Below are 14805 nucleotides of genomic sequence, written 5' to 3' on the forward strand. Positions count from 1 at the left end.
ATATAGGAAGTATTTTTTGTTTAGTTTGTCCTCTTCTCTCCTGGGTTAAACATGCATTTCTCAAGGACAGGAACCTGTCTGCTTCATATGTCCCATATTTGACAATAACTGATTCATGGCAAGACCTTAAAACCCTGAATAGAATAGTTATCTAGGCTTCAGCTTTCTTTCTAGTCAGGATTTCTTTAATGAAAAATATTTGAGCTCTTGCCTTTTCTCAGCCATTATGGTGTGTGCATTTGATTCTGTGCCTCCTTAATGTCTTCTTCAGGATCAAGCAATTCCTGACCAAGAAGCAAGAGTGAAATTGTTCTGTTCCTCAGTGAATTCAGGTGAAGACTCGTAATCAAATCAGGAACAACTTCAACAGGAGAGACTCAATGAAAATTGAGTTGGGTCTACAATGTATTACACAGGAACTGACAAATGTATTTATGTTGTATCAAGGTTACAGTCATCTTACTATTCGAACTGAAAATTTCTTCAATCAGGACAGTCAGGCATATTTAAGTGGGAATCAGTTCTTCCTTTAGTTATTACAGAGCTACAGTGTTGGTTTTACTTGGTTCAGTAATGATTATGTGAAACTTAAAAACAGAAAAAAGACCAGAATTATTTTTTTTAATTTATTAATTATATGATTAATAACACAAAGAATCAGAGAATCTGATCTTTAAAATGTTTACTAGGTTTTGATCTAAACAAATGTTATTTTTCCTTTTTAGTGTACTTTTTAATAGCCATTTTATTTATTCCCCCTCCTTTCTCTTCCTTCTCCCTATGTTTCCCTTCCCCTTCTCCCTTCCTTCCTTGACAATATATCCAGCTAAGAAAAAGGAAAAAAAAAGGTCATATTTACAAATGAACAAGAGAGATGTAGAAATCTATTTGTGGACACCAAAGGATTCTGAGAGTTACTCTAGGATGAAGCCAGTGATGATTACATTTTCATAGACACATTTGCCAATGACACACTAAGAAAATGCTTATAAACATGGCATTTTGTTTGTGTTTGCAAGCAGATTTAGGATTCCAAAAACTTCAGAAAAACTCAACATGCCTTCCAATTCATTTGCTAGACAATTGCTTCTGAGAAACTACTTAAAGGCTTTTGTTTTGCTTTTTTAAAGATATAAACATGTCTACTTATAGAGGCATAATTACAAGAAGTATACATAAAGTGATTTTTATAGTTTAATAAACCTTAAATAAAAGGTAGAAGCACTATAAAACACAGAGCTAATGACAACGATTGAAGTAACCAAGAGTAGCAAAAAGAAAATGGGCAAATATAATCAAATGATTCCATATGTATGCATACACAAATAATCCTTTCAGGGGAAATTGATTTTAAAGGGAAATTTTAACACTGCATAGCACCCCATTTGACAGAATTTAGTTTTCAGAATGAGTGTGAGCAAAGAAATCCTACGATATGGAGTACTTCTTACAAAGCTGACTTTGCTAGAAGTACTCTTGACAGAATGCTGTGTAAATGGGGAAAGTGTGGAGACTATAGAGAATAGGAGATTAGACTGAGTAACATAATTCAACACTCACAATCCAAAAGCAACCAGAGATCATAAGCAAATATCCCTCTTAAACTTTATCTGCTTGCCTCCCTGGCCTCTGAAACCTTCCCAGCAGTGACTCCAGAATCCTCCCACTCCAGCTCAGCTATGCCATCCCTTTCCCTGGCCTCCCCTGGCTCCCAATGATTCACTGATTCACATTGTTCCTGTCTTCCTGTTTCATTCTCATTTAAAATACCAATGAATTTTTACTCTCTGCTCCAAATTGGGCCAGTTTTTTCCATTCCTTACAATTCAGTTTAAATTCTTGGAAGCCAGTGTGTGATAACCTGTAGGGTAGGGTGAACAGACCTCATCTGAACAGGAAGAGTGAGACTTCATATTCCTCTAGAAAGCAGGAAGTGCCCAATGCCTGTTTAGTTCATGTAGCTTCTTCGATAAAGTATCCTAGGAAATGTCAAGAATCAACACATTTGAGTTTTATATATAGATTGAGGAGGATAAAACAAATGCAAACTATAACTGTTAGGAAAAAAATCTAAAGGAGGAAGAAATAATGGCCCAAAGGCAAAGGCTATTCAGGTATCTCCTAGAACATTCTCTTTCTCCACCTAAACTTTCTGAAAAAAATGCAATAGTTTTTAGGTTTTAAAAAATGTCAAAATAACCTGGAAGATCTTGAGATGTTCTGGTTCTTGAAAAGTGTTAACTCCAAAGGTTTGTGGATGAATCTTTGATGCTTAAGGATTCTGGGTCTCCTGAGACCACTGGAAGGGGCATCCTTTCTGTGGCACTAAGCTCCAAGAAAGACAATTCATATAGGAAAAGAAGTAGCAGAATGAATTACTTAGGATTGACTTTAGTAAATGCATGAATGTCTGATAAAAATGTGGTGTTTTTTTTTTTTGCCCCATAACGTTCCTATGTAATAGAAGGCAGGATTTCAAGGCAAAAGTGGCAAAAGTCATGTCTATAAATTAACATTAATTTTGAGATCCATTAACTGTGTTGAATTTCTTGGTGTCTAATACTGTACAGTTACATTGCTCAGAGCAGTGAGACATTTTAATAGTGTACATACAAACTCCTGTTAGGAAGTTTTCAGGGGAAAATAACAAAAAATGCAACACCCAAATCCTTTCAAAGTGCTTGGAGAACATAGAGGGACAAACTTAAAATTCCTCAAGTTCACCCAAATTGTCATTAAGTTGGATATAGATAAGTTTATAGTCAAAGTCGCATCAATATTATCAAATCCGAGACTCTGCATCTGATAGAAGAAAAAGTTGGCCCCGATCTACATATTGTAGGGTCGGGCTCCAAATTCCGTAATAGGACACCTATAGCACAAGAGTTAATAACAAGAATCAACAAATGGGACTTACTTAAACTAAAAAGTTTTTTCACAGCAAGAGAAACAATAAGAGAGGTAAATAGGGAGCCTACATCATGGGAACAAATTTTTACTCCTCACACTTCAGATAGAGCCCTAATATCCAGAGTATACAAAGAACTCAAAAAATTAGACAAGATAACAAATAACCCAATCAACAAATGGGCCAAGGACCTGAACAGACACTTCTCAGAGGAGGACATACAATCAATCAACAAGTACATGAAAAAATGCTCACCATCTCTAGCAGTCAGAGAAATGCAAATCAAAACCACCCTAAGATACCATCTCACTCCAGTAAGATTGGCAGCCATTATGAAGTCAAACATCAACAAATGCTGGAGAGGATGTGGGGGAAAGGGTACTCTTGTACATTGCTGGTGGGACTGCAAATTTGTTCGGCCACTTTGGAAAGCAGTATGGAGATTCCTGGGAAAGATGGGAATGGAACCACCATTTGACCCAGCTATTGCCCTTCTCGGACTATTCCCTGAAGACCTTAAAAGAGCGTATTACAGGGATACTGCCACATCAATGTTCATAGCAGCACAATTCACAATAGCTATACTGTGGAAACAACCCAGATGCCCTTCAATGGATGAATGGATTAAAAAAACGTGGCATTTATACACCATGGAGTATTACGCAGCACTAAAAAATGACAAAATCATGGAATTCGCAGGGAAATGAATGGCACTAGAGCAGATTATGCTTAGTGAAGCTAGCCAGTCCCTAAAAAAACAAATACCAAATGTCTTCTTTGATATAATGAGAGCAACTAAGAATAGAGCAGGGAGGAAGAGCAGGAAGAAAAGATTAACATTAAACAGAGACATGAAGGGGGAGGGAGAGGGAGAGAAAAGGGGAACTGCATGGAAATGGAGGGAGACCCTCATTGTTATACAAAATTACATATAAGAGGCTCTGAGGGGAATGGGAAAATAAAGAAGGAGAGAAATGAATTACAGTAGATGGGGTAGATAGAGAAGATGGGAGGGGAGGGGAGGGGGGATAGTATAGGATAGGAAAGGTAGCAGAATACAACAGTTACTAGTATGGCATTATGTAAAAATGTGGATGTGTAACTGATATGATTTTGCAATCTGTGTTTGGGGTAAAAATGGGAGTTCATAACTCACTTGAAGCTTATGTATGAAATATGATATGTCAAGAGCTTTGTAATGTTTTGAGCAACCAATAAAAAAAAGTCGCATCAATATAATATACAATGTTACAGCCATTAATCAAACTTTGAAAGTTTAGAAAAATTTGATTCTCAAATTTATAACTATTTCTGCAAAATACCGAAGCATTTGGAGTTAGAATCTGTATAAATATGATGACAAATACCTGAAATTTTCTTCTAAATCCTGAGAAAATATAGTGCCTGGTATGAAGAAAATGCTAAATAAATGGTTTTGCTTTCCTATTAATATTCATTCCCATTATCCAGAGTTTTCTTTTTTGTGCACACTGCCTTATAATGTCTCCAAACTCAAATTGAAGAGACCTCAATTAATATTACCCAAATATTTGATCCAATCACAAACCAATATCAAGAGGACATTGGAAATAGTGACTTCTATACTCCCCTTAACATTGTGGATATGAAAGACATAGATCAGCTGTAGTTAAATTTTAACAGAAATGGAGATGCAGAGCACAGATTTAATAGCAATTCAAGAAATGTCTTCCAGAGCAACTCTTTAATTACATATACCAAACACTCTAATAACATAGCATCTATCCATCCAGGAAACGTTCCTTTACTTGCTGTTTGAAAGCAATGATTTCCATAGTTGACTTGTGTACAATTAATCCTTCAGTTGCTGAATATCTTTGTAAAGTAGTCCAGGAACTCCGAAAATTCCATCTGATGTGATGCTCAGGCAGGGATAATACATGCTACATAATGAAATCTAGAATTTAGGTTAGCAAATATTTAACAAGTTCCCTTGCCTTTGACAAACTCAGAAAGACACATGAACAAACAGATGAGTCCAATACCATGTGAAATCAGGTGCTGTGATAGATGAAGAGCCCCAGATCTAGTCATCATTCGAGTAAGAAGGTGGAAAGATGACGGCTTCTAAAAGATGATGTATAAGAGTCATACAGTGAGTGACACAAGCCAAGCCAACGAGTTTGGTGCAACACAGTGTCGGGGTACAGACAGAGCTAGTGCCAGGAAATTGAGAACCTTGCTTACACAGTCTACAAAGGAGCTTAGAAGTCAAACTAGGTCAATCACAGAGTTGCTGAGAAACTTATTCAAAAAACATCATGGTTAAAATTGACTTCCTGATAGTTGACACTAGTAATCGTTCTGAACAGATTTGGTGCTGCACGTGAGAGGTTATTGCAGTGGTCCAAACAAAGGATAATAATCCAAATCTAGGACAGGAGCTATGCATTGGGTAAAGACAAGTTGAACACATATAGGAAGAAAAAAAACATGGAACCTGGATTATTCTTCATACACAGGAGATGAAGGAGAGAATGTTTCTGGTTTCTTCACTTGAGTGAACAGCAAGAGCAACAAGCATGACAGGAATAGAGGCAGGATAATTCTCTTAACCATTATGCTGCCTCATAATGTCAAGTCGCATATTGATTAAGAACTTGGGCTTTTGAGCCAAAGTGTCTGGACTCAAGTTCCTCCTCCATTGTTTAGAGCCTAGGCTAATTTGGGAAATCTCCTCAATCTTTGTATACTGATTTCTTCATCTCTAAAGAAGTATAAAGAGTATAAATTATTAAAACATGTTGAGAGCCATTTAGCAATAACTATTAAGTCTTAAGTACAAATATCAATCAATTCATTCCACAAAATACCTGGTCAGTGCTCTTTAGAATTGTCAGTGTAAGTGGAAACAAGTGAGGTCTAAAAACTAATCAAAGAAAAGAAGAGACAAAGGAATCATGGTGACTAGATGCACTTTGGTACCCTGAACCAGATTCAGAAACAACAGCAACAAAATACATCAGTGAAAATATTGTACTAAAATCTGAAGCTTGGTTAACAATATTGTACCAATCCCAGTTTCAGAGTTTGACAATGAAGCATAGTTCACTATATTACCATGGTAATGTTTGCAAGTTTCCTGTAAATCTGAAATAATCCCAATACATAAAGTTTATTTTTAATAATCAGATAACCAGTAACTCCATTTCTGAGAAATATATTACATAGAACTATTTAAACAAGTATAAAAATATGCATACAAGGATACACATTACATATCAATTATAACTCAGGAAAGAACAGATGCCATAGAAAAGGGAATTCAATAATTAAATGAAGCTATAACTATAAAATGGAATGCTGGGCATCCATTATGTGCTAAATTTATAAATGATGGCAAGAAAATTATCTATGTTGTATTGTTAATAGAAAAATAGTTACTATGTACATAAATATAGCTAGCCAGTCAGCTGGACAAACTTATTTACCACTAAAATGTGTGTGTGTATAAATATATATGTAATACATAGGAAAAATCTGGAAAATGTATATAATTGGATTGTAAGAAGTCGGAAAATGGAGAACTTTCATTTTCTAAGTATTTCAACATCTATTGTTGGAATTTTTCCACTGAACATTATTACTTTAATTATCAGAACTGTTCAATTGTAAAATATATATTCTTTTAAAATTTTGTACTGTAATGGAAAGAAAAAATAGACAATGAAAACTCAGAAATTTTAGGACAGTCTCAGAGTGGCTATTGGCTAGCTATACAACCTCTTGCAGATGGCTTAATTTTCTGGTACTACTTTTTTTCTGATAACAGGAGGAAGTGGGATTTGACCACTTCTGAAGATCTTTCTCAGACCTAAAATTCTATTAGTCTGTGGTCTTAAATATCAGGTGATCCTTTCACTCTAACATTTCCTGAAATGTATGAGTTTGGTCTCACAGTATCTTTATTAGTGGGTAATAAATATTATCTTTCAACTCACAAAGGAAGAAAGATGGGATAAAAGCAGAGTATATTAACTCACTGACTTAAGGAAGTCTATGAATGCAACTTGAGTCCCTTGTAGTCAATTCATAATGAAAACAGTAAATTTCTTGGAAATACATTAGAATATTTGTAGTATTAATCTTTTCATTTAGAATGTGATTTTGACCAAATTACTGAACATCCTAAGGGACTACATCTACTCTTAGTGACTAATGGATATTTCCATGGCACCATGGTTCCAACTTTCTTTAAACTCTTTTATACGCTTTAGTGAGTTGGTAGTAGTCAACCTTAGACACACTCATTACTAAGGAGAATTCAAACACATTCTTTCCATTCCTAACAATTATATATTTTTCTAAAATCTATTCAGTTATTGTCAGCAGTGTAGGTTTATCAATTACCTCTCCAAGCTATCCATTATCTATTTTGAGAGTATAATTTGTTTCCCGCATAGAGTATGTGTTAACAGCATGATGCGTTTTACATTTGTAATTAATTTTGAACTGACAAAGGAGGTAGGAAAAATTCTCCCATAAATAAAAGTAATGAATGCAAGTATTTAAACAAAAGGCCCCAGTAATTTCCAACAACTTAAAAAAAAGAAAAAGAAAAAGAATAAAGTCAACCTTCTCTATGTTTTAACTTAAAAATACCAAGGTAACTTTTGTTTCTTCTTCATGACATTCTGGAGATTTTGATAAGACTAAAACAGAGAGTAAATGACAGGTAGGCACACTGCATTAAATCCATGAATGAGAAATTGTTTACTTTTCAATAAAATTAATAATGCCAGTTTGACTATACATGAATAATTGGCTAGTTCATAGAAAGTTTCATCAGAAAATCATTTTTATAGACATGAGTTCCTACCCATGATGAAACTAAATATTTTTGCTACTCATAGCACTTTTAAAATGACAGAGAGCTTGAAATTAAATTACACTAAATGCCTTTATATTTATTCGGCATTAAAACTTATTTTCCTTACTCTCATTCTGCCAGCGTGATATCATTGGAGTTGAAGAGGGATGCTAATACTATTTATATTACACTGCACTGTCCTCTAATTGACCTTGTTTGTGCAATGGAATGGCTGCTTTTCTCAAGCTGCCAGTCCTTTATTGCAGCATTTTGACCATGCACTAGTGGCTCTTTGTGCTGCTGCTGAGTTCAAGAATCAATACTGGATTCCCCACAGCCAATAAAGGCAGCTGACAGCATGAATTAACTGAGTGTGGCCAGTTGCATGGAGGGCCATTGTCTTTAAGGAAAATCTGGACGTGATTACCAACCTCCATCTACGAGTGAAGGTTTTAATGCAAAGTGCGAGGTTGCTGTAATTTAATTTTGGCCTGCTGCTCTGACACACTCCCCTTTGCCGCTCCTTCATGGAATCCAAGCTATTAATGGCTGCAAACCAAAACACATACAGAGACAAAGGCAAATACTCACAGATATACAATAGCAACGGTTTCACCTGACTTGACCATTCTTTTCTCAGAGTATTCTTACAGCAGATTCTATTTCTCCAAGCCAGTCTTCCTGCCATAGTAATAAGTTAAGCCAAAGTTAAGAGTCAAGCTTTTTATGGCCTCTATACAAATGAAGATTTCATACGTGGCAGGGTTGAACATTCTGCACAAAGAACTCATTGCTTTTAATTAGTGATTGTTAAAATTATAGAAAGAAGCATGCATACCTCCTCACTTATTGCCTGTTGCAAAAGGACTTCCACTCCCTATATTTCACTGAACATACTTGCCCCGAAAGAAAATCCAATCAGTTCTTTTCAACCCTTATCTTCTACACAGGATTGGACCTTGAGCATCTCCTTCTTTATAAAGCTTTCTTATCTCTGGGAATCTGGTTCCTTTGATTCAGTCTCCTCATGTCAGTGTCATCTCATATAATCCAGGCCCTCTACTCTTATCACTTTAACTTGCCTCTTCCAGGTAGCCTCAAACTTCTTCACACCTGAAATAACTCGTAATATCCATGTACTGACTCCCAAATCTATTTCCAACTTTGGTTTCTCAATAAGTATGGTTGTCTCATTGGTGTTTTGAACTTCAGGTAACTCACACTGTGTATGTCACCTCTGCTGGGTTCTCCAGTTCACTTAATGACCCTTTGTGACATATGCATCTTGTCTTCCCTTCACCTTCCATGCCCAATTAGTTTTCTAGTCCTGCTAGATCTACTTCCTAGCATCTCAGAAGATACCACAAGTTCAAATCCTATCATTTTTCACTGCCTCCATGCTCTCTGACTTTCAAGGCCTTTCTAACCAGTTGCCCTGACTCCATTCTTAACCTCATCTCCATCTCCCCACATGGAACTCTCCATCCTGAAACTGACCTTATCATTCTAAAATTCAAATCTGTTCCTTCTCCACTCTAAATATTTTACACTATGGCTTAACCTCATCAGCCCTGTTTCACGGCATTTTATCTCTTGCTTCTCTTCAGTGGTATATATTTTGGTTTCTGCTACTAAAAGATTTCAATGCAAAGATGTGGACCTCAGCAGAGAGGGGTTTGTAACTACAACAAAGGAAAGTGCCTCTTAGACACTGGACTGCAATCATGATGTCCATGGTATTAGATATTCCTGAGCTTCCCCAAGTATGTTAGACAGAAGGAAAACCCACAGAATAACAAAGTGGGATTTATGTAAGCCTTTAAAAGGGGAAATGACATGTCATTTCTTGCTTTATCAAAAGGCCTATATTTCGGAGAGAATTTTAGTATTGAAAACATCAGTTCTGTTTATAACAGGCAATGTTCTTGGTTGAAATTAATTCAAGCAGAGTTATTCAAGGGACAGTGTATTATATACAAACCATTTAACTTGAGCTTTAAAACGATTTTTCATGTCTGAGAATTACCAAGAAGATACCAGTTTGGATCAACATTTTCCATAAACTGGAACAAAGCCTGTGGTTTTAAAGACTCTTATTTTAAATGCAAACGTTTGTGAATCTTTTAAAGTCATAGTGTCTAATCTCCAATTTTGTTATCACCATGAGATTGGGGGTGGGGAGAATATTGGATTTTATCTCCATTGTTTTCTAAATGAACACCATGCCTATAATAACATGAATTAAAATATGTGTAATTCTTCCATCCCCACTTCCATAAAGACTGGCATGAAGAGGGGGGTGTTACAGCTAGCTCAACTACCCAATTTTCCTCTGAATACCTATACATAGGCTAGGAAGTAAGTCTGTTCAACTTCAGGTTGGCATGTGATATTTCTCCCAGGATCTCTGAAAAAAAGATGGGTGATGCTTCCCTACCTTTTTGTCCTAATTGATTGATTTTCCCTCCTTTCATATCCCTGGCCAGAGGATCTTCAAGGGTTCATGGTTTGGTAGCTCAGCACCATTTGAATGGTCTGCTTAAAGTAGAAGAGCCAAGGAAAAGAAAAGTATGGACTACTCCCTGTCACTGTCACTCTATCTTGATGTTCTCATGGGGATGGAATCTCTGGGGCTATCTCCGTACACTCAAGTTGCTGCTCTTCATAGTATATGATTAGATACTGGGCAGGAGTGGAATGGGCATTTTATAATGCATAGCTGCATTCACTGCTGTTGGACAAGAGGAGACTTGGTCCAAGGAGCCCAACGAAAAGTCAACAAGTATACATTGGGCAAGCCCCTTCCCAGTCCAGCTTCCCCTCCTATGTCAGGATCCTGGTGATATTAAAACATGGCTACTTAATACTACAACTGAATTAAGCAAAAAGAAAAAAATATTGTAGACATGAAGAAAACAATGTTTTGCCCACTCTAATCCAAGAAGGCACATTTGTGCAATTGCCTCCAAGATTTCAAAGTGATTAATTAAACCCATTAAGTATCTTTGCTGCTGATCTACTTTACCTACAATGATTCTTCTGAGTAGCAAGATGATTTTTACCAAATTCCCTTAATCAAAGGCAACATTCTTCAGATAAGATCTGCCTTAAAATATCTTTATAAGATTCAGCATATGTTACACCCTCCGGAAGTAACCCTGCATTTTTAATGACAGCTGTGGTCGCTCGGCCTCCTGGCCTGTTGGAAGAGCAGGAACAACCTTGACAGGAAGCAGGTCTGGGGGGAGGGTCGGGGTAGAGTGCCATTCATCAAAGTCCTTGCTATGAACGTGCCCATGAGAACTGCTGTACATTAAGGCCTGAAAATGCATACCCACCTTCTTCTTCTCTGTTTACTAATGTGCAAAAGCCATGTTTAATTACTTGTGTATTTGTTGTCCCCCCCACCCCCACCCCCAAAAGTTATTATTTCCATGAATGAGCCAATATGGCTGCTTTTTTGTCTTTGAGTCCAAGCCTTTGAGTCAATCATCTGGCCATAGCAAAGGCCAGGAAGCCCTCTGGATGCTCTTGACAAGATATAAGAAGGCTACACGGCAACAGCTGGGAAAACCACAGCCAACATTGGAATAATCAAAAGTGACCACGTGAAATAATAGTCTATGTGACAGTGAAGAGGGGACACCAGGAAGCAGGTGGTCTATATGAGAGAGGATCAATACTCCCATCCAGGGGATAAAATAGATTCCAAATGGAAAATAAACTTGTGGAGAATTAGAAAGGGAACACAAGAGAAGGGGAGGGACGATAAGCCAAACCTGCAGGAAACCTCACAACAAAGATAATGTGGGGTGTGAGCAGGCCCACGGCTGATGTGCTGATAAAAACGGACTGCCTGCTTGCGTGTGTTGGGGGTAAGACAGTCAGTACGGATTTCCCTCCACAGCAGGGGGAGGAGGCAAGGCATGCATGGGGAAGCTTGAAACCTACCCAAATTAGCTAGGCTCCTCTACGTTCTAATTTAACAGGTTTACCAAAAAAAAAAAAAAAAAAAAAAAAAAGAAAAAAGAGAAAAAGAAAAAGAAAAGAAAAGAAAGAAATCACCATTTGTAAGAAGTGTTGACAGCCTCAAAAACTTGATTTTGTTTAGGAAGGCTTAATTTTTTTGGAGGAAAACAAGGACAACCCATATTTCATTTCTTTTGAAAATGTATTTCAATGAAAAGGGAGATGGATAGAGGTAAACCTAATTTGCATTATTTAGTTCAAAAGAAATGTTGCTTTGATGCCACTGTGTATATTTGCAGCATTTCCTGGCTCTCTCGGGAGCTGGTGTATATTAACATCCCATTCCTCTTTTTCATTATTTCTATCACATATATTAAAACACACACACACACAACACACAACACACACACACACACACACACACACACACAGAGGATTAGCTGATAAACCCATAACAGCAACCTCCAATATGAGAACTTTCTCTAGAAATTCACAGTGTAACATAAATAAACCTAAACGTTCTGGCAAATGTTAATACAATTTCATTACATTAAAACAAAAAAGAAAACATTGGAATTTCATGACTCTCTGTTCCTCTTGTGGATCATGTCGATGGGTGCTTTCAGGGTGTCATACTATTCTGCAGGCAGGCCTGGGGGAATATATCAAATCACATTGAAACTGTGGACTATTGCATTATCTATGGCTTCAGCTTGATGTTTTCCTTTTATTTTTCATAACCGAAACTCACAAGGCATTGTTGCTCCTGTTGCCTGGGGAGTAGTGGGCCACCTTATTTCCCAATGCCTTGCCCACACACAGAGAGGGCTGTTTTCTTCCAGTCACTGAAAGCCTAGGTGGAAATTAGAAGTCAAGGGCTGTGATCTTCTGAAAGAAACAGCTTTATAAACCTCGAGCTATTCCTGCAACACAGCAGATGTGTGAGCTGCTGCCAAGTTCCAGCTTGCTCTGGAAAATGCTGACACGAGGGCTGGGACTCTGCAAGGAACCAAAGCAAAATGTTTATGTGGAGCGTTAGGGTCATCAGATGTCCTCCTTGGAGCGCCCTTCAAGTGCATCTCTGTGTCCCTTCCCTTCAGCCTTGCTCAAAATGCTCCTGCCCTCTGCTCTCTCTCTGCTGGCTCTGCCTGGATCTTGAGCGAGCCCCAGAAGGACAGACTGTATGTGCCTCTCACAGAGCTGGGCACACACAGTCAGAAGGTTGCAATGACTTGCTGGATGAATAAATGGAATGAGTAATCTTGAAGGTTACCAAATGAATAAATAACCTCTTCACTTCAAGAGGTTAAGTCTCTTAAGCCTCTTCAAAGCTGAATCACTTCCTGAATCTGGCAGGTAGCCCCGGATCCCTAAAGGAAGACATGCAATTGAGAACAGCTGCCTTCCCTTCTGCCTAGAAGGGAAGAAGAGCCAAATGTGCCCTTGTTCCCCGGATGCAGGGTTCCTTCTTTCCTTTTCTGTGAACCACTTGGATCATTCCTTCTGTTTCTCAACCCAGCTCTCATTATATGCTACCCTGAGCCGGTCTTTGTTTTTCCCCTAGAACTCCTCTGCTTCCAAGAATGAATCTCAGCAGTGGCCTGATTGATTGCAACACCTCTCAACCAAGTGTGATGTGTTTGCCAAATTGAAACCAGGGTCAAACTTTTCCTCATGATTCTGTTGTTTTAATTTTTGATGAATAATTAAATTGAGAGATGATAACCTGGATACTTACCATGAGGTCCCTGTCAGCACCAGGTTCCAGGCTTATTGTGGGGCTAACCTCCATCCCTCTACAAAAGAAGACCATGGGCTCCTCCTACTTCCTCTGGCTTCCACAGTGGTCCCAATGCCCACATGAGATGTGACAGTGCTTGATTCATGGCTGTGCCACCTTCTAATGAGGAGGGCTTTTGCTGTCGTCTTCACATCTGCTGTACCTCAAGAAGCCCTCACATTATATCAAGTCTGTCCCTTAGGAAGACCACAAACCACTTTATACAGAATCATCTCTTCATCCACCCATCACTTGGGAAGAGAGGACTATAGGGAGACTTGAAAAGAGGCTGAAATAACTCTAACTAAATTTGGCTGGTACATTGAGGGTTACTCTGTCCTCCAACTGAATGTGCCATATGTTCTTCTGTAAGCACAAGTGACTGAATCTTTGAATTTATTCTTTATCTGAAAGATGGTTGAAATGAGTTGTTAAACATTTTCACTTCAGTACCATACCCAAGGCTCTTTTTCTAAGTGCCCTTTGGGTAATTAGGATATTCTTCAATGTTTACAAAGGATCTTCAGTCTACTTACCTGGAGAATAATTTTTCTAACTTAACAGTGAGAACCCATTGAAGAAAATATCTAATATAGAGGTGGCTTCCATCGTGAAAGAATACACTTTGTCCCTGACACTTTAGTTGAATATTTCAGTCTGGGGTAGGTAGGCAATGGTGGCAGCTCCCCTCACATGCACAAAGATGCAGTGTGGATGGATATAAACACATGTGCACACATACCCATGCACACAAGCATACTGTCGGCTTTCCGAGAAGTTGCTGCAAACTTCTTTTTATGCAGTAGTCTAAACTATATGTAAAAGTCAGAATAAAGTTATTTATGGTTCAATAATGAGTTATGTGGTTTAATAATACAAAAGGACTCAGAATTTCTCTTTCACTCAAACCCCTGCCTGTATTTGTTCATTCATTCTAAATAGGTTTCCGGTGACCCCAGCTTCCCAGAGTCTTAATTCTGTAATCTCATTCTCTATGAACAACCTGTGAAGACCTTGCCTTGGGGACTCTAAGACTTGGTTGGAAGTGTCAAATGCGCTTAATAAGGAAAATTAAATTTTATTCTTTTGAGGTTATCGAAGATAGAAAAGGAGAGCTTCTCTGTGTTGCTTTGATATTATAATCCTGGGGATAACTCACTTGACCAAATAAAGGAGATTTTTTTTCTGACTCGACCTACCATGCTTGATGTTAACTTGAACCTAATCTCATGCTGATATCTACAAATGGATAACTTATGGAAAATTTTTTTCCTGGTCCTTAATTCATCAAGCCTCAAC

This window comes from Spermophilus citellus (assembly GCF_964194105.1).
Source record: "Spermophilus citellus genome assembly, chromosome: 14".
Lineage (NCBI taxonomy): Eukaryota > Metazoa > Chordata > Mammalia > Rodentia > Sciuridae > Spermophilus > Spermophilus citellus.